This window comes from Neovison vison, chromosome 1 (genome assembly GCF_020171115.1).
Source record: "Neovison vison isolate M4711 chromosome 1, ASM_NN_V1, whole genome shotgun sequence".
In the NCBI taxonomy this organism is placed as follows: Eukaryota; Metazoa; Chordata; class Mammalia; order Carnivora; family Mustelidae; genus Neogale; species Neogale vison.
Genome location: NC_058091.1, coordinates 142,105,464 through 142,125,680, shown reverse-complemented (window position 1 = coordinate 142,125,680; position 20,217 = coordinate 142,105,464). Strand labels below are relative to the sequence as shown.

Sequence of the window (20,217 nt, the reverse complement as noted above, 5' to 3'; positions counted from 1 at the left end):
AAAAACAACAACAACAACAACAACAAAAACAAAAACAAAAACAAAACATGTTGCCTACAAGAGACTCACTCTAGCCATAAAGGCACATATATACTGAGAATAAAGGGATAAAAATGGAGATTTCAAGAAAATGGTAACAATAAAACAGGGGGTAGCTACACATATCAGACAGAATAGACTTTAAACTAAAAATCATAAAAGAAACAAAGAAGTTCATAATATATAGATCAATCTATTAATAATATAGAACAATTGTAAATATTTATGAACCCAACAAAGGGACAGCTAAATAAATATATAAAAGAGAAACTAAGAGCTAAAAGGAGAAATACCAATACTGTAATAATTTGGAGTTATTATACTCCTTTCACAATAATTCATAGATTACTCAGACAGAGAATCAATAAGGTGACAGCAGATGTGAACAACACTATAGACAAAATGAACCTGAGACATTTACAAAACATTCTCTGAGACCAACAGAATACATACTTTTTCTAGTGTACATGGAATACTTTTTAGGATAGACTGTATGTTATGCCACATAACAAGTCTTAACAAATTTAAAAAGATTAACTCATACAAAGTACCTTCTCTGGCCACAATGGTATGAAATTTGAAAGCATAAGGAAAAGTGAAAAATTCATACATACCTGGAAATTAAACACTCCCCTAAACAATCAATGGACCAGAGAAGAAATTACAGTGTCATTAAAAAAATATCTTGAGGCAAAACAAAATAGAAACAAAACACAGCGAATCTAACAGGATGCAGCACAAGTTTCTAAGATGGAAGTTTGTAGCAATAAACACCTACATTAAGAAACAAGATCTCAAACATAGTAATTCCATACCTCGAGGAGCCAGAAAAAAGGCAAATTGAGACCAAAGTTAGCAAAAAGTTAAGATTAGAGCAGAAAAATATGAAATCCAGGAAAACAATAAAAATTAACCAGTTGATTTTTGAAAGGATAAACAGAATGACAAAATGTTAGTAAAAACAACTAGAAAAGAGAAGACAAAAATTAACAATTAAAAATGAAACAGGAGACATTATAACTGATTTAACTGAAATAAAAATCCACTATGAACAACTGTATGCCAACAAACTGGACAACCTAAAAGAAATGGAAAAATTCTTAGAAAGGTGGAGGAAATGGTGGTAACCCAAACTCGGAGGAAAGGCTTGGGGGGTCAGGGGCAACTCATAGCCAAAATGAAGATGAAGATGCTGAGCCAGAACCAGACAACTATGTCTGCAAAACCAAGCTGGACTTACAAAGAGTTCCAAGAAACTATAATCCTACCTTACATCCTTTTGCGGTCCCACAAGAATATGTAAGAGCTTTAAATGCTACCAAACTGGAGCGGGTATTTGCAAAACCATTCCTTGCTTCTCTGGATGGTCACCGAGATGGAGTCAGTTGCTTGGCAAAGCATCCAAGAGTCTGGCTACTGTTCTTTCTGGGGCATGTGATGGAGAGGTTAGGATTTGGAACTTGACTAAATAGAAAGGTATCTGTACAATACAAGCTTATGAAGGTTTTGTATGAGGAAGAGGTACTCGCTTTTGTAGGACTTCTTTATTTACTGTTGGTGACGACAAAACTGTGAAGCAATGTTAAAATGGATGGACTGGGCTATGGAAAAGAGGAAGAAACATTGCATACAATATTAGGAAAGACAGCATGTACAGGAATTGATCATCACTGGAAAGAAGCTGTTTCTGCCACATGTGGACAGCAAGTAGACATTTGGGATGAACAAAGAACAAGGCCTTATGTTCAATGACCTGGGGATTTGACAGTATAAGTAGTGTTAAATCTAACCCAATTGAGACATTTCTCTTGGGAAGTTGTGCTTCTGACAGGAATATAGTACTATATGATAGGAGGCAAGCTACTCCCCTGAAAAAGGTCAACTTAGATATGAGAACAATAGAATTTGTTGGAACCCTATGGAAGCTTTCATTTTTACTGCAGCAAATGAAGATTACAACTTGTATACATCTGATATGCATGTGCTGGACACTCCTGTAATGGTACATATGGATCATGTGTCTGTGGTGCTTGATGTGGATTATTCTCCCACTGGGAAAGAGTTTGTGTCTGCTAGTTTTGATAAATCTATTCGTATCTTTCCTGTGGACAAAAGTAGAAGCAGGGAAGTCTATCACACAAAGAGAATACAACATGTTATCTGTGTAAAATGGACTTCTGACAGCAAATATATGATGTGTGGATCTGATGAAATGAATATACGTCTATGGAAAGCTAACGCTTCTGGGAAATTGTGTGTGCTTACATCACGAGAAAAAAGCAGCCAAAGATTATAACCAGAAGTTGAAGGAGAAATTTCAACATCATCCTCATATAAAATGCATTGCTCATCACCGGCATCTACTAAAATCTATCTACAGCCAGATCCAGGAACAGCAGATCATGAAGGAAGCTCGCTGATGAAAGGAGGTGAATTTTCTCAAACATAGCAAGCCTGGATCATGGCAATTGTGTCAGAGAAGAAACACATAGTGGCAGTTGTGAAATAATACTTGGGATTTCTACCAATCCTGATGTGCGATTATTTGTTATATTTTGATGTGCAGATTCTGCAAATAAAGTACTGGCTCTAGAATAATAACAAACAGTTCAGTTACATATGTAGTACACTATCCTAAAAAACTGTCTTAAAAGGTGGCCTGGTTGATAAGACTACCCAACATTTTATCCTTGATCTGCTTGCTTATTTCATTGAAGAATACAGTATTGCAAACTAACATGTTTATTACTGTTAGAAATTGCAGTACACTTTGATCTATTATTGTAGATATACTGTACATTTGAATTTACATTTATGACCAAACATCTCTTTCGTTACCTTTAGTATTACTTTGGGTAATTATTGCAATGATTCTTCCAGTGATTGCATATAGTGTGTGGAAGAAATATGTCAGAACTTTTAAAAACTCATTTAATTTTTTGTGCCTTATTTGTATTTGGCTCTTTGGGACTTTAAAGATAATCAGTTGCATTTATATAACTTTTATAAGTAATAATTATAATTTATGGTCAAGTTAAGATAATAAAACATCCTTTTCTCAGCGTTGTGAAAAAAATTCTTAGAAATGTAGCCTCTGTGACTGAATCAGTAAAAAAAATAGAAAATCTGAACAGACCATTAATAGTAATTAGTTGGAATCAGTAATTTAAAATCTCCCAATGAAGAAGAGCCTAGAATAAAATGGTGAATTTTATCTGCTATTTAAGGAAGAATAAACACCAATCTTTTTCAAACTCCTTAAAAAAATCATGCATAAGGAAAAACCTGCAAACTCATTTTACAAAACCAGCATTACTCTGATAAGGGCATTAAAAGTAAAGCACACTACAGGCCAAAATTCAATAGTGAATACTACTTACCTGAGCAGCATATTAAAAAGATCATTCACTATGATCAAGTGGGATTTATCTCTGAGAGACAAGAATGTTTCAATGTGCACAAAATCAGCATGATATATCACATTAACAGAGTGAAAGAGAAATTCATGTATTATTGCAAGAGACAAAGAAAAAACACTTGATAAAATTCAAAACCACTTATGATAAAAGTTCTTAACAAATTAGATATAGAAGAAACACAGCTCAACATAATAAAAGCTATATACAACTATTCCGTAGCAAATATCACACTCAGTGGTGAAAAAATGAAAGCCTTTTTCTTTTCCCCATAAAGAATACAACAAGAGAGAGGTGTTCACTCTCACCACTCTGACTCAATATAGTATTGAAAGTCCTTGCTAGATCATTCCCACAATGGGGGGGGGAAGACATCAGAATTGAAAAGGAAAAAGTAAAATTGTCTCTATTTATAAATGACATGATTTTATATATGAAATATCCTAATCCCCACAAAAATTGTTAGGCTAACAAATTCAGTTGAAATTGGATGACAAATAGCTGCTTAGAGTGTCCATTATTAAAGACCTTAGACAAGGGGCGTTAGAGAGGAGTAGGGAATTTGGGTAAATTGGAAGGGGAGGTGAACCATGAGAGACTATGGACTCTGAAAAACAGTCTGAGGGGTTTGAAGTGGTGGGGGGGTGGGAGGTTGGGGTACCAGGTGGTGGGTATTATAGAGGGCACGGCTTGCATGGAGCACTGGGTGTGGTGAAGAAATAATGAATACTGTTTTTCTGAAAATAAATAAATTGGGAAAAAAAAAGACCTTAGATATCACATGCTGGTGAGGATGTGGAGAAAAAGGAATTCTTGTGCTCTGCTGGTAGGATTATAAACTGGTACAGCCAACATGGAAAACAATATGAAAGTTCCTCAAAAAATAAAAAATGGACCTACTATATGATCTTGCAATTCTACTTCTGAGAATATATCTGAAGGAAGCAAACACTATGTTGAGAATATATCTATACTCCTATGTTCATAGGAGCATTATTTATAAAAGCCAAGACACTGGAACAACCTAAGTGTTTATCAACAGATAAACAGATAAATCAGTTATGATACACACAGACACACATACACATACATAAACATGCACTATTATGTGGTCAGAAAGAAGGAAATCTGGCCTTTATGAAAACATGGATGAACTTTGAGAACCTTATGTTGAGTCAAATAAGTCACACACAAATACAGTATAATCTCACTTATATGTGCAGATTATAGAAACGAAAACAAACATCACCATAATCTGAAGAAGGAAATAAGCATTCATGTCTAAAAGGCATAGAGGACCCCTCCCAAAATCAATAAAAACAGATCAACACCCCAACATATAATAGTGAAGCTTGCAAATTTTAGAGAAAAAGAATTGTGGGAGCTGCTTGAGATAAGAGACTCCTTACCTATAGAGAGAGAGGAACATCAGACTAACATTAGACCCATCCACAGAAACCTGGCAGGCCAGAAAGAGCTAGCATGATATATTTAGGCTCATTTATTAGCCTATGCAGCCAAGAATACTTTATCCATCAGGGCAGTCATTCAGAATGGAAGGAGAGGTAAAGAGCTTCCAGGAAAGACAGAAACTGAAAGAATATGTGACCACCAAGCCAGCCCTCAAAGAAATATTAAGTAAAGAGAGAGCCCAGGAGTAACATAAACCAAAAAGAAACAGACAATTTACAGAAACAGGGACTTTTCAGGTAATAAAATGGCACTAAATTCATATCTTTCAATAGTTACTCTGAATGTAAATGAGCTAAATGCTCCAATAAAAAGACAAAGATTTGATTAAAAAAAAACCATGATCCATCCATATGTTGTCTACAACAGACTCATTTTAGACCTAAAGACATCTCCAGACTGAAAGTGGGGGGTAGAGAAATATTTACCACACTAAAGGACCTCAAAAGAAAGCTGGGGTAGCAATCCTCATATCAGACAAATTAGATCTTAAAACAAAGACTGTAGTAAGAGATGAAGAGGGACACTATATCATACTTAAAGGGTCTATCCAACATAATTATAAATATTTATGCTCCCAACATGGGATTAGCTCATTATATAAGCCAATTAATAACCAAAGTAAAGAAACATATTGATGATAATACATTAATAGTAGGGGACTTCAACACCTCACTCACAGCCATGGACAGATCATCCAAGCAGATCAACAAGGAAACAAGGGCTTTGAAGGACACACTGGGCCAGATGGTCTTTACAGATATATTCAGAAAATTCTATTCTAAAACAACAGAATACTCATTCTTCTTGAGTGCACAAGGAACTTTCCCAGAATAAACCACATACCGGATCACAAATCAGGTTTTAACTGAAAACCAAAAGAATGAGATTATTCCTTGCGTCTTTTCAGATCACAGTACTTTAAAACATGAACTCAGTCACAAGAGGAAATTTGGAAGGAACTCAAACACTTGGAGATTAAAGAGCATCCTGTTAAAGAATGAATGGATCACCCAGGAAATTAAAAAAGAATTTAGCAACTTCATGGAAACTAATGAGAATGAAAACACATCTGTTCAAAACCTTTGGGATACAGCAAAGGTGGTCCTAAGAGGGAAGTACATTGCAATACAAGCCTCTCTCAAAAAATTAGAAAAATCTCAAATACACAAGCTAACTTTACACCTAAAAGACTGGAGGAAGAGCAGCAAATAAAGCCTCAACCAAGTAGAAGAGTAATAATAGAGATTAGAGCAGAAACCAATAAAATAGAAACCAGAAGAACAGTAGAACAGTTCAACAGAACTAGAAGCTTGTTCCTTGAAAGAATTAGACTGATAAACATCTAGCCAGACTTATCTAATAGATAAAATGGCCCAACTTAATAAAATCATGAATGAAAGAGGAGAGATCATGACCAATACCAAGAAAATACAGACAATTTTAAGATATATTATAAGCAACTATATGCCAACAAATTAAGCAATCTGGGAGAAATGGAATTCCTGGAAATTTATGAACTACAAAAACTAGAACAGGAAGAAATAGAGTATCCGAACAGACCAATAACCAGCAAGGAAATTGAAGCCATAATCAAAAACCTCCCTTTCCCCCAGAAAGTGCAGGGCTACATGGCTTCTCCTAAACATTTAACAGGAATTCTACCAAACTTTTAAAGAAATAATACCTGTCTTACTAAAGCTGTTTCAAAAAATAGAAATGGAAGGAAAATTTCCAAACTCATTCTATGAGGCCAACATTACCTTGATCCCAAAACCAAAGACCCCATCAAAAAGGAGAATTACAGGAGCACCTGGGTGGCTCAGTGGGTTAAAGCCTCTGCCTTTGGCTCAGGTCATGATCCTGGGGTCTTGGGATTGAGCCCCGTATTGGGCTCTCTGTTCAGCAGGGAGCCTGCTTCCTCCTTTCTCTCTGCTTGCCTCTCTGCCTACCTGTGATCTCTGTCTGTCAAATAAATAAATAAAATCTTAAAAAAAAGGAGAATTACAGACCAGTATTTCTGATGAACATGGATGCCAAAATACTCATCAAGATACTAGCCAATAGGATCCAATAATACATTAAAAGGATTATCCACCATGACCAAATAAGATTTATTCCTGGGATGCAAGAGTGATGCAAATCAATCAGTGTGATAGATCACATTAATAAAAGAAGAGACAAGAACCATATGATCCTCTCAATTGATGCAGAAAAAGCATTTGACAAAAATACAGCATCCTTTCCTATTTAAAACTCTTCCCAGTGTAGGGAAAGAGGAATACTTCAATATCATAGAATCCATCTACAAAAGCCCACAGAGAATATTATTCTCAATAGAGAACAACTGACAGTTTTCCCTTATGGTCAGAAACATGACAGGAATGCCCACTCTTACCACTATTGTTCAACATATTATTCGAAGTCCTAGCCTCAGCAATAAGGCAATAGAAAGACATAAAATCCACTTAAGTTGGCAAGGAAGAAGGTAAACTCACACTTTTCACAGATGACAGGGTACTTTATATGGAAAACCCAGAAGACTCCAGCCCAAATTCCTAAAACTCATACTGCAGTTCAGTGATGTGACAGGATACAAAATCAATGTACAGCAATCAGTTGCACTTCTATATACTAGCAATGAGACAGAAGAAAGAGAAATTAAGGCATCGATCCCATTTACAATTACACCCAAAAGCGTAAGATACCTAGGAATAAACCTAACCAAAGAGGTAGAGAATCTGTATTCTAAAAACTATAGAACACTTATGAAATAAATTTAGAAAAACTAAAAGAGATGGAAAAAGATTCCATGCTCATGGGTTGGAAGAATAAACATTGTTAAAATGTCCATGCTTTCCAGAGAAATCTACACATTCAATGCAATCTTTATCAAAATACCATCAACATTTTTCTCAGAACTGAAACAAACAATCTTAAAATTTGTGTGGAATCAGAAAGATCCTGTTAAAAAAGGAAACCAAAGCTGGGGACATCACAATGTCTGACTTCAAGCTCTATTACAAAGCTGTGATCATCAAGATAGCAGATTATTGGCACAAAAACAGACACATAGATCACTGAACAAAATAGAGAACCCAGAAATGGATGCTCAACTCTATAGTCAACTAATCTTCAGCAAAGCAGAAAAGAATATCCAATGGAAAAAAAGATAGTGTCTTCAATAAATCGTACTGGGAAAATTGGACAGCCACATGCAGAATGAAACTGGACCACTCTCTTACACAATATACCAAGATAAACTCAAAATGGATGAAAGACCTAAATGTGAGACAGGAATCCATCAAAATCCTAGAGAACACACGCAGCAACCTCTTTGACTTCGGACACAGCAACTTCTTTTAGACAGGTCTCCAAAGGCAAGGGAAACAAAAGTAAAAATGAACTATTGGTGGGGCGCCTGGGTGGCTCAGTGGGTTAAGCCTCTGCCTTCAGCTCAGGTCATGATCTCGGGGTTCTGGGATCGAGTCCCGCATTGGGCTCTCTGCTCGGCAGGGAGCCTGCTTTCTCCTCTCGCTCTCTCTGCCTGCCTCTCTGCCTACTTGTGATCTCTGTCTGTCAAATAAATTAAAAAAAAATGAACTATTGGGACTTCATCATGAAAAAAAGTTTCTGCACAGCAAAGGAAATAGTCATCAGAACTAAGATGTAACCCACAGAATGGGAGAAGATATTTGTAAATGATATATCAGATAAAAGGCTGGTATACAAGATCTATAAGGAAACTTCTCAAACTCACAACCCCCAAAACAAATAATCCAGCCAAAAAATGGGCAGAAGACATGAACACATTTCTCCAAAAAAAGACCTGCAAATCACCATTAGAGACATAAAAAAATGCTCCACATCACTTGGCATCAGGGAAATTCAAATCAAAACCACACTGAGACACCACCTTACACCAGTTAGAATGGCTAACATTAACAAGACAGGAAACAACCAATGTTGGTGAGGATGTGGAGAAAAGGGAACCTTCTTGTACCATTGGTGGACATGCAAGCTGGTACAGACACCCTGGAAAACAGTACGAAGTTTCCTCAAGAAGTTAAAAATAGAGCTACCTTATAAATCAGCAATTGTGCTACTGGATATTTACCCCACAGATACAGATGTAGTGAAACAAAGGGGTACCTGTATCCCAATATTCATAGCAGCAATGTCCAAAATAGCCAAACTGTGGAAGGAATTGAGACGCCCTTCAACAGATGGATGGATAAAGAAGATGTGGTTTATATATACAATGGAATATTAGCCATCACAAAGGATGAATACCTACCATTTATACTGACATAGATGGAACCTGAGGAGATTATGCTACGTGATATAAGTCAGTGATAGTCAATTATCATGTGGTTTTACTTATTTGTGGAACATAAGGAATAGCATGGAGGACATTAGGAGAAGGGAAAAATGAAGGGGAAGAAATCAGAGTGGGAGACTAACCATGACAGTGTATGGACTCTGGGAAACAAACTAGGGTTTTAGAAGGGGTGGGGGTAGGGAGATGGGTGAGCCCAGTGATGGGTATTAAGGAGGGCACATATTGCATGGAGCACTGGGTGTCATGCACAAACAATGAGTCATGGAACACTACATCAAAGACTAATGATGCACTGTATGGCGACTAACATAACACAATAAATAAAAAAAAAAACAAAAACTTAAACACAATGTATTAATACAAAAAGTTGTAAATAAAAGGAAATAAACAAAGAAACCAACAATGACCAGAAAATATGAAAACAATGACACTAAATACATACCTATTAATAATTAGTTTAAATGTAAATGGACTAAATGCTCCAATCAGAAGACACAGGGTGACAACATGCATAGAAAACAAAGTCCATCTATAGGCTGCCTATAAGAGACGCGCTTCCGATCTAGACAAAAAGAGACTAAAGTGAGGTCTGTCTGGACAAATATATACCATGCAAATGGAAGCAAAAAACAAAACAAAACTTAAGTGGTAGTATTTACATACCAGACAAAATAAACTTTAAAACAAAGAATGTAGCATGAGACAAAGAAGGGCATTGCATAATGATAAAGGATCAATCTGACAAGATGATGCAACAGTTGTAAATCTATACACCCAACATAGGGGCACTAAATATATAAAGCCAATATAAACAGACATAAAGGAAGAAAATGACAGTAATACAGTAATGGTGAGGGGACTCTCACACCCACTTACATCAATGGATATATCATCCAATCAGAAAACCAACAGTGCCTTTAAATGACATACTAGATAAGATGGTTCTAACAAATATATACAGAATATTGAATCCAAAAACAGAATATGCATTCTTTCCAAGTGTACATGTTAGGCAGCAAAACAAGACTCAATAAACTTAACATTAAAATCATATAAGCGTGTCATCTGACTACAAAGCTATAAAGCTAGAAATCAATTACAAGAAAAAAAAACTGGGGAGCCTGGGTGGCTCAGTGGCTTAAAGCCTCTGCCTTCGGCTCAGGTCCTGATCTCAGGGTCCTGGGATCGAGCCCTGCATTGGGCTCTCTGCTCAGCGGGGAGCCTGCTTCCCTTCTTGTCTCTACCTGCCTCTCTGCCTACTTGAGATCTCTATCTGTCAAGAAAATAAATAAAATCTTTAAAAAAATAAAAAAAATTGAAAACACAAATGTGGAGGCTACAATCTTTTTCACCAGAATGGCTTGAAAGTAGAAGTCAGTTACAAGAAAAAAATTGGAAAGAATACATATACATGGAGGCTGAACCACATGCTATTAAACAATAAATGGTTCAAAACAGAACAAAAATGAAAGAGGAATTAAAAATAAAAGGAGACAAAATAAAATGAAATGCTGTAGTTCGAAATCTGTGGGACATAGCAAAAACTGTTTCAAGAGAGAACTTTTTAGCAATACAGTCCTAACTAAGAAAAAAGAAAAACCTCAAGCAACCAAAACTGACACCTAGCAGAACTAGAAAAAGAACAAATCCCAAAGATAGAAGGAAAAAATAATATTAGAGCATAAATAAATTGAGACTAAAGAACAGTAGAAAATATTAATAAAACCAAGAGCTGTTTTTTAAAATTGATACATCATTAGTCAGATGCATCAAGAAAAAAAAAAGAGAGGGTTCAAACAAAGTCATAAATAAAAAGGAGAAATAACGAGCAAAGAAATACAAAGGATTATAAGAGAATATTATGAAAAATTATGTGCCAACAGACCAGACAACCTGAGGAAACATAAATTTCAAGAAATATGTAATCTTCCAAAACTAAACCAGGAAGAAATAGAAAAAATTTGAAGAGACCAGTTACTAGTAATGAAATAGAATCAACAATAAAATAAAGCCCCTTGGGGTGCCTGGGTGGCTCAGTGGGTTAAAGCCTCTGCCTTTGGCTTGGATCACAGTCCTGGGGTCCTAGAACCAAGCCCTGCGCCGGGCTCTCTGCTCAGTGGGAAGCTTGCTTCCTCCTCTCTCTGCCTACTTCTCTGCCTACTTGTGATCTCTGTCAAATAAATAAATAAAATCTTTAAAAAAAGCCCCTAAAAACAAAGGTCCAAAATCAGATAGCTTCACAAGTGAATTATACCAAACATTTAAAGAAGAGCTAATGCATATTCTTCTCAAACTATCCAAAAAAGAGAAGTGGAAGAAAAAGTCCAAATTCATTTTACAATGCCAGTGTTACCCTCCTACCAAAACCAGAAAAAAACACAACAAAAAATATATAGACCAATATCTCTGAGAACATAGACCCAAAAAATCTGAACAAAATATCAGCAAACTAAATTCAACAATACATTAAAAAATTATTCACCACAATCAAGTAGGATTTATTCCAGGAATTCAAGTATGGTATAAAACTTGCAAATCAATCAATGTGATACATAAAATTAACAAGAGGAAGGGTTAAAAAAACCTTGATATGATCATCTTAATAGATGCAGAAAAAGAATTTGACAAAATAAAACATCCATTCATAATAAAAGCTCTCAACAAAGTGGGTTTGGAATGAACAAACCTCAGTATGATAAAGAACATATATGAAAACCTTTCAGTTAACATTACACTCAATGGTGAAAAGTGGAACAGTTTTCCTCTAAAATTAGGAATTAGGTGTAATTTTACCACTTACTCTTACCACCAGCCTACTATAGGAAGTCCTCCTGCAATAATCAGACAAGAAGTAAGGGCATCCAAATTGATAAGGAAGAAGTACAAGTGTCACTAGTTGCAGATTGCAGGATAATATGTATTAAAAAACCCTAAAGATTCCACCAAAAATTATGAGAAGTGGTAAATAAATTTAGTAAAGTTGTAGGAAACAAAACTAATATAAAGAAATGTGTTGCATCTCTATACATTAAAAACAAAGCAGCAGAAAGGGAAACTTATTTGTGGAGCATAACAAATAGCATGGAGGACAAGGGGCGTTAGAGAGGAGTAGGGAATTTGGGTAAATTGGAAGGGGAGGTGAACCATGAGAGACTATGGACTCTGAAAAACAGTCTGAGGGGTTTGAAGTGGCGGGGGGGTGGGAGGTTGGGGTACCAGGTGGTGGGTATTATAGAGGGCACGGCTTGCATGGAGCACTGGGTGTGGTGAAAAAATAATGAATACTGTTTTTCTGAAAATAAATAAATTGGAAAAAAAAAGAAAAGAAAATAATTCCACTTATATTTCCACCAAAAAGAATAAAACACCCAGCAATAAACTTAATAAAGGTGGTGAAAGATCTATATTCTGAAAACTATAAAGCACTGACAAAATAAATTGAAGATGAAAGACTAATTGAAAAGTAAAACACAGTGAATACAGTCCCTAATATTGTGATCACATTGCTTGGTGAAAGATGATGGCTACATTTATTGAGGTGAACATTGGGTAATGTTTAGGATGTTGAATGAATATGTTGCACACCCAAAACTAGTAAAATATGTTAATTATACTTCCAAGAAAATTATAAACAAAAGAAAAAGAGAAAACTCAAATAAAATGAGAAATGAAGCAGAAATGACAACCTAGCACAGAAATAGAAATGATTCTGAGAATACTATAAAAAAATTACATGCCAATACACAAGGTAACTAATAGATAAATTTCTAGAATTATATAATCTTCCAAGGCTGCATCAGGAAAAAAAAATAAAAGAAATGAACAGACTGAATACTAGTAACAGAAATGAATCAGTAATTAAAAAAAAAAAATCCCAAGAAACAAGTCTAGGACCAGATGGCTTCATAGGTAAATTCTACCAAACATCTAAAGAAGAGCTGAGAGAGGGAGAAAAATCACAGAGTTAGAGAATCCTGAACTCACCTCACCCCACAGTATTACACCCCATGTATTACAACTCCCTCTGAAAATGATCTGAAGGCTGTCAGAACAGATCTACAGATAATTGTAGAGAGGACACATAAAGGATAGGGGGGGCAGATCCCTGGACAGGTAGCAAACTCCCAGATTGACTAATCATAAATGGAAGAGACATCATGAGCACAGAAGAACAGGGGGATCATACACCACACTAGGCACTCCTGGCCCTGGGGACCTGCAGAAGAAAGACAAGTCCTCATGTTTGGCTTTGAAAATCAGGAGGGTTTAACTCTGGAAGAGCTGAAGGGCTAATGAAAAGCAAGTCTCTTCCCTTGAAGAACCAGCCAGCTAAATAACTGCATGAGACACAGCACAGAAGCAGCAGTTTGAAAAGTGCCTGGGGTATACATAAAGGAGATTTATTGACTAATTTATCCCATGGGCCACAGGGGCAGGGAACTATAAATTTCTCCGGGAACAAAAGTATTGGTGTCATTTTTCTATCCCCCCCCAACAGATTAAATAGACACTTGTTGAAGCCAATTGTAACGATTTCCATTTACCTTGCTTGTACCACATGCCCTTGCCTCTGTGTTCCCCTGTGGATGTGCCCTGTAGGAAGCCCTTAAAAGTAGGCTCCCATCCTACTAAACCTAGCAGGCAGCCCTGGACAGAACTGGTGCCACTCCAAAGTTACTCCTGCTTGGGGAGAAGAAAAGATCACCCAGCACACCAGTGCTCCTACAGTTCCTGCAGACAAGTTTCTCAGCTGTCTATGCAGGAGGCAAACCCTGCTCTTCAGTGTGCCTACTGCTGTGCAGTTGTTAATTACAACCAGCCAGGCTGAGGGCCAACCTCACCCATAAGTTGTCTGTAGCAGCTGCCTCTCAGGTGTCGAGTTGTCTAGTAGTGCCTCTCAGGTGCATGGGGAGCTCCTGCTCAGTAGTGCTCTCCAGAAGAGGACACAGGTCCTTGCAGTTAGCTGGATGAAGGCCAGCCCCACTAACCAGTCTTATCCCAGCAACTATAGCTTAACTGCAACAGGCAGGTGCATGCAGCCTACACAGGGGACAGCCCTAGAGCAACTGGTCATGGTGACAGGAGTGCCGTGCGACAGGTCACCACAGGACCCTTTAAATAAGGCCACTACTTCCAAGACAAGGAGGTGTTGCTGATCTACTTAATACATGCGCACAGACAGACACTTAGACAAAATGAGAACCTAGCAAAATATGTTCCAAATAACAGAACAAGACCAAATCACAGGAAAAGTTAAACAAAATGGGATAAGTAATATGCTTGACAAAGAGTTAAAAGTAATGGTCATAAAAGTACTCACTGGGCTTGAAAGGGTGTATGAACTCAGTGAGAACTTCAACAAAGAGAGAGAAAATATAAAAAAGAACCACTCAGAGCTGAAGAATACAATAACTGCAATGAAAAATAGAGTAGAGGGAATCAACAGGAGATTAGATGATGCAGAACAGATTGGCAGTCTGGAAGACAGGGTAATGGAAAGCAACCGAGCTGAACAGGGAAAAGAAAAAATAGACTAAAGTACCTCTAATCATCTTCAAGTATAATGGCATTCATATTATAGGAATTCCAAAAGGAAAAAGGACAAAAAGGCAGAAAATTTATTTGAAAAAACAATAAGTGAAAACTTCCCTATCTAGAGAAGGTAACAGACATCCAAATTCAGGAACCATAGAGATCTCCAGCAAGGTAAACTCAAGCAGGCCCACAATAAGGTAATAATTAAATGGAAAAAAATAGACAAAAAGAAATCTTAAAAGCAGTAAGAGAAAAGAAAACACTTACATACAATTGAAACCCCATAAAGCTATTAGGTCATATTTCAGCAGAAACTTTGAAGACCAGAAAAAAGTGGCAGGATATATTTCAGGTCCTGAAAGAAAAAACCTATGACCAAGAATATTCTACCTGGCAAGATTATCATTAGGAATGGAAAGAGATAAATATTTTTACAGACAAAAGATAAAGGAGTTTACCACCACAAAATGGTCCTTATAACAAATGTTAAAAGACTTTGTAAAGTGGAAAATATAAGGTAACTATATAAGTTAACTATATATATATATATATATATATATATATATATATGGTAACTATATAGTTATAACTATATAAGATAACTAGAACATTATGGAAAGAATAAATTTCAATTTTACCAAACCTACAGTAAATGTTATAGAGTCAGTGTGGTGGTTAAAACAAAAAGAAAAAAATTCAGTTAAACCTACTAAAGTCAATAAAGAGATACCAAAAATAAGAAAATGTAAAATATGATACTATATATAACAAATGCAGGAGTCATTTATTCTTTAGAATGTGTTGGAATTTAAGTGACTATCAACCATTAACATAGATTGCTATATACAAGTTGTATATGAATCAATGGTAACCATAAATCTAAAACAGATACATAAAAATGAAATGAAAGAAATTCAAGCATAATAATAAAAAAATCAAACCATAAGGAAAAGACAAAGGATGGAACATAATAATTACAAAAACACCAGAAAAATAAAATCAGTAAGTACATACCTATCAATAATTAAATGTGAATGGACTAAATGCTACAGTCAAAAGACAAAAAAGACAAAGGGACTAAACGAATTTAAAACCCAATTATAACTATCACTTTACACCAGTTAAAATGGCCAAAATTAACAAGACAGTAAACAACAAATGTTGGAGGTTGTGGAGAAAGGTGAACCCTCTTACACTGTTGGTGGGAATGCAAGTTGGTGCGGCCACTTTGGAAAACAGTGTGGAGATTCCTTCAGAAATTAAAAATAGAGCTGCCCTATGACCCTGCAATTGCACTATTGGGTATTTACCCCAAAGATACAGATGCAGTGAAAAGAAGGGCCATCTGTACTCCAATGTTCATAGCAACAATGACCATGGTTGCCAAACTGTGGAAAGAACCAAGATGCCCTTCAGTGGACAAATGGATAAAGAAGATATGGTCCATAAACACTATGGAGTATTCACCCTTTCTGATGGTTTCTTGAAGTTGGCCTGTATCAATATAAATTTCCCTCTTAGAACTACTTTTGCTGTGTTTCCTATTTCGAGCCATCTGTTTCCATTTCCATTTTTCATTTTCAAAAACAAAAATGAAATTTTGGGATTTCATCAAGATAAAAAGCTTCTGCACAGAAAAAAAAAGTCAACAAAACAAAGAGGCAACCCACGGAATGGAAAAAGATATTTGCAAATGACACTAGGCTGATATCCACCTTCTATAAAGAACTTCTCAAACTCAACACACACAAAACAGATAATCAAGTCAAAAAATGAGCAGAGACATGAACAGACATTTCTCCAAAGAAGACATACAAGTGGCTGACAAATGAAAAAGTATTCATCATCATTAGCTATCAGGGAGATTCAAATCAAAACCACATTGAGATACCACCTTACACCAGTTAGAATGGTCAAAATTGACAAGAAAGTAAACAACAAGCATTGGAGAGGATGTGAAGAAAGGGGAACCCTCTTACACTGTTGCTGGGAATGCAAGTTGGTGGAGACACTTTGGAAAACAGTGTGGCCGTTCCCCCTAAAATTAAAAATAGAGCTACCCTATGACCCTGCAATTGCACTACTGGGTATTTAAATACTTCAAAGATACAGATGTAGTGAAAAGAAGGGCCATATGTACCCCAATGTTCATAGCAGCAATTTCCACAAACAGCCAAGCCATGGAAAGAGCTGAGATGTCCATCAACAGTTGAATGGATAAGGAAGATGTGGTCTATTTACACAATGGACTACTACTCAGCCATCAGAAAGGATGAGTACCCAACTTCTGCATCAACATGGATGGGACTAGAGGAGAATATGCTAAGTGAAATAGGTCAAGGAGAAAAAGTCAAATATCATATGGTTTCAATTACTTGGGGAATATAAGGAATAGCATGGAGGACATCAGGAGAAGGAAGGAAAAAATGAAGGGGGGGGGAATCAGAGGGGGAGATGAGAGACTGTGGACTCTGAGAAACAAACTGAGGGTTTTAGAGGGAAGGGGGTGGGGGAATGGGTTCACCTGATGATGGGTATTAAGGCGGGCACATATTGCATGAAGCACAGGGTGTTATACATAAACAATGAATCTTGGAACACTACATAAAAAACTAATGATGTACTGTAAATAAAAAAGTATTTATAATAAAATATGAAAGCAACCACAGATTCTTAACTAGAGAGAACAGTCAGATGGTTAGTGGAGGGGAGGTGGGTGAGGAAATGGGTTAAATAGGTGACCGGTATTAAGGAGGGTTTGTGATAAGCACTTGGTGTTGTATAGAAGTGATGAATCACTAAGTTCTACACCAGAAACCAATATTGTGTTGCATGTTAACTGGAAGTTATTTATTTATTTATTTTTAAAGATTTTATTTATTTGACAGACAAAGATCACAAGTAGGCAGAGAAGCAGGCAGAGAGAGAGGAGGAAGCAGGCTCCCTGATGAGCAGAGACCCTGATGCGGGGCTCGATCCCAGGACCCTGGGATCATGACCTGAGCCAAAGGCAGAGGCTTTAACCCACCGAGTCACCCAGGTGCCCCGTTAATTGGAGTTTAAATAAAAATTTGAAGAAGAAAAAAAAAAGCTGTGACATATTGTATATACAATGAAAAATTACTCAGCCATAAAAAAAGAATGAAATCTCGCCATTTCAGACAACAGGGATAGACCTAAAGAGTATTATGTTAAGTGAAATAAGTCAGAGAAAGACAAATACCATATAATTTTATGTATATATGAAATCCCAAAACAAAATAAAACAAAGAAATGAACAAACAAAAGAACCAGAAACAGACCCCAAAGAGAGAAAACTGCTGGTTCCCAGAGCAAGGGTCGTGAGAGGATAGGCTAAATATGTGAAGGGGATTAAGATGTCTGAACTTCCAGTTATTAAAAAAAGAAAAAAAAAGTCAGAGGGGTGCCTGGGTGGCTCAGTTGCTTAAGCATCTCTTGATTTCAGCTCAGACTGTGATCTCAGGACTGTGAGATACATCCACACTGGGCTCCTTGCTCAGTAGCAGGACGCTTAAGATTCTTTCCCTCTCCTTCTGCCTCTCCTATCCTGTGCTCCTGCTCTCCTGTGCACTCCTGCTCTCAAAAAAAAAAAGAAAAAAAAGAAAAAAGTCACAATGATGAAAAGTACAGAATGGGGAATATAGTCAATAAGAATGTAGTAACTTTGTACAGTGAATGATGGTAACTACACTTATAATAGTGAGCATTATAGTGCTCACTATTACATATACTGAGCGTTTTGTAATGTATATAATTATGTTCACTATGTTATATACCAGAAACTAATGTATTTCAGCTATACTTTAAGAATATAATAAAATTATGGGATAGGGAGGGAGACAAACCATAAGTGACTCTTAATCTCACGAAACAAACTGTGGGTTGCTGGGGGGAGGGGGGTTGGAAGAAGGGGGGTAGGGTTATGGACATTGGGGAGGGTATGTGCTTTTGGGTAAATTGGAAGGGGAGATAAACCATGAGAGACTAGGGACTCTGAAAAACAATCTGAGGGGTTTGAAGTGGCGGGGGGGGTGGGAGGTTGGGGTACCAGGTGGTGGGTATTATAGAGGGCACGGCTTGCATGGAGCACTGGGTGTGGTGAAAAAATAATGAATACTGTTTTTCTGAAAATAAATAAATCGGAAAAAAAAGAATATAATAAAATTAAAACAAAAAGGTATAGGCAAATGTGCACATCTTTCTCATCTGTCCTCTAGACAACAGGAATTTGAAAGTCTCCTTTAAAAATCAAATTAATATATACATATAGCTTTAAACAATATTTTAGAAGCTTTTATTGGAGGTAAATAAAAGTAGATGAATTATTACTCTTTACATAAGTGATAAAAGGTAGGTTTATGCATACAAAGACAAAAAATACTACTACTACTGGTAAAACAGATCAGTGAAATGCAGTTAAAAGTCATGCACAGAGTATAGTTTACAGCATTAAATTTATGTTTCTAAACAACAAGATCTAAAAATATATGAGCTAAGCATATATCTCAACAAGTTAGAATAAGAAAAATTAAACTTCACCAAAGATTAGAAAGAAGGAAATAGAGAATAAAACAAAATGATCAAGAAAGATGATCAATAAAGTGTTGGTTCTTGGTAAGGGCTAAGGTTAATAAAATCCAAATCTAAGTTTTACTATTAATAAAATCTAAGGTTAATAAAATTCAAAATAGACAATTAAAATATTTAAACATCTAAAATAATTATAAGTGGGGCCCCTGGGTGGCTCAGTGGCTTAAACTTCTGCCTTCGGCTCAGGTCATGATCTCAGGGTCCTGGGATCGAGCCCCGCATCGGGCTCTCTGCTCAGCAGGGTGCCTGCTTCCTCCTCTCTCTCTCTCTGCCTGCCTCTCTGACTACTTGTGATCTCTGTCAAATAAATAAATAAAATAAAATAATTATAAGTATGATGAATTAGGTGAAATTGACACATTCCTGAAAAATTTCAGTGGTGATGGACATTAACTGACACAAGAAATAGGAAAATCAGAATAATATAAAATAAATTGGATTTGCAAAGAATGATCTTCCCATGGATAAAACTTTAGACTCAGCAGTCTCACTCATGAGTTCTTCCAAATATTTAAAACAGCATTAATGTTAAATTGGACAACTCTTTCAGAGAATTGGAAATTTAAAAAGAAAATCCCCAGTGCCTAAAGAATCTTGATGCCAAAATGTGATAAACATAGAAGACAACAGTTGAATCTCAAAATTCCTAAACAAAATATTATCAAAGTGAATTAGACAATGTGAAAAGGATAATACATTTTGCTTTTATTAGTTTGAGAATACCAGCTTGATCTAGTATCTGGAAATAAACCAATGTGATTAACATGCTTACAGAATAAAGTAGGAAAACTGTAGCAATCATTT

At 36.3% G+C, this 20,217-nt stretch overlaps 1 pseudogene; it reads left to right on the top strand.

Annotated features, from left to right (window-relative positions):
• The first annotated feature begins 1,216 nt into the window (after positions 1-1,216).
• Positions 1,217-2,548, top strand: LOC122900176 (annotated as a pseudogene).
• The last annotated feature ends 17,669 nt before the right edge of the window (positions 2,549-20,217 follow it).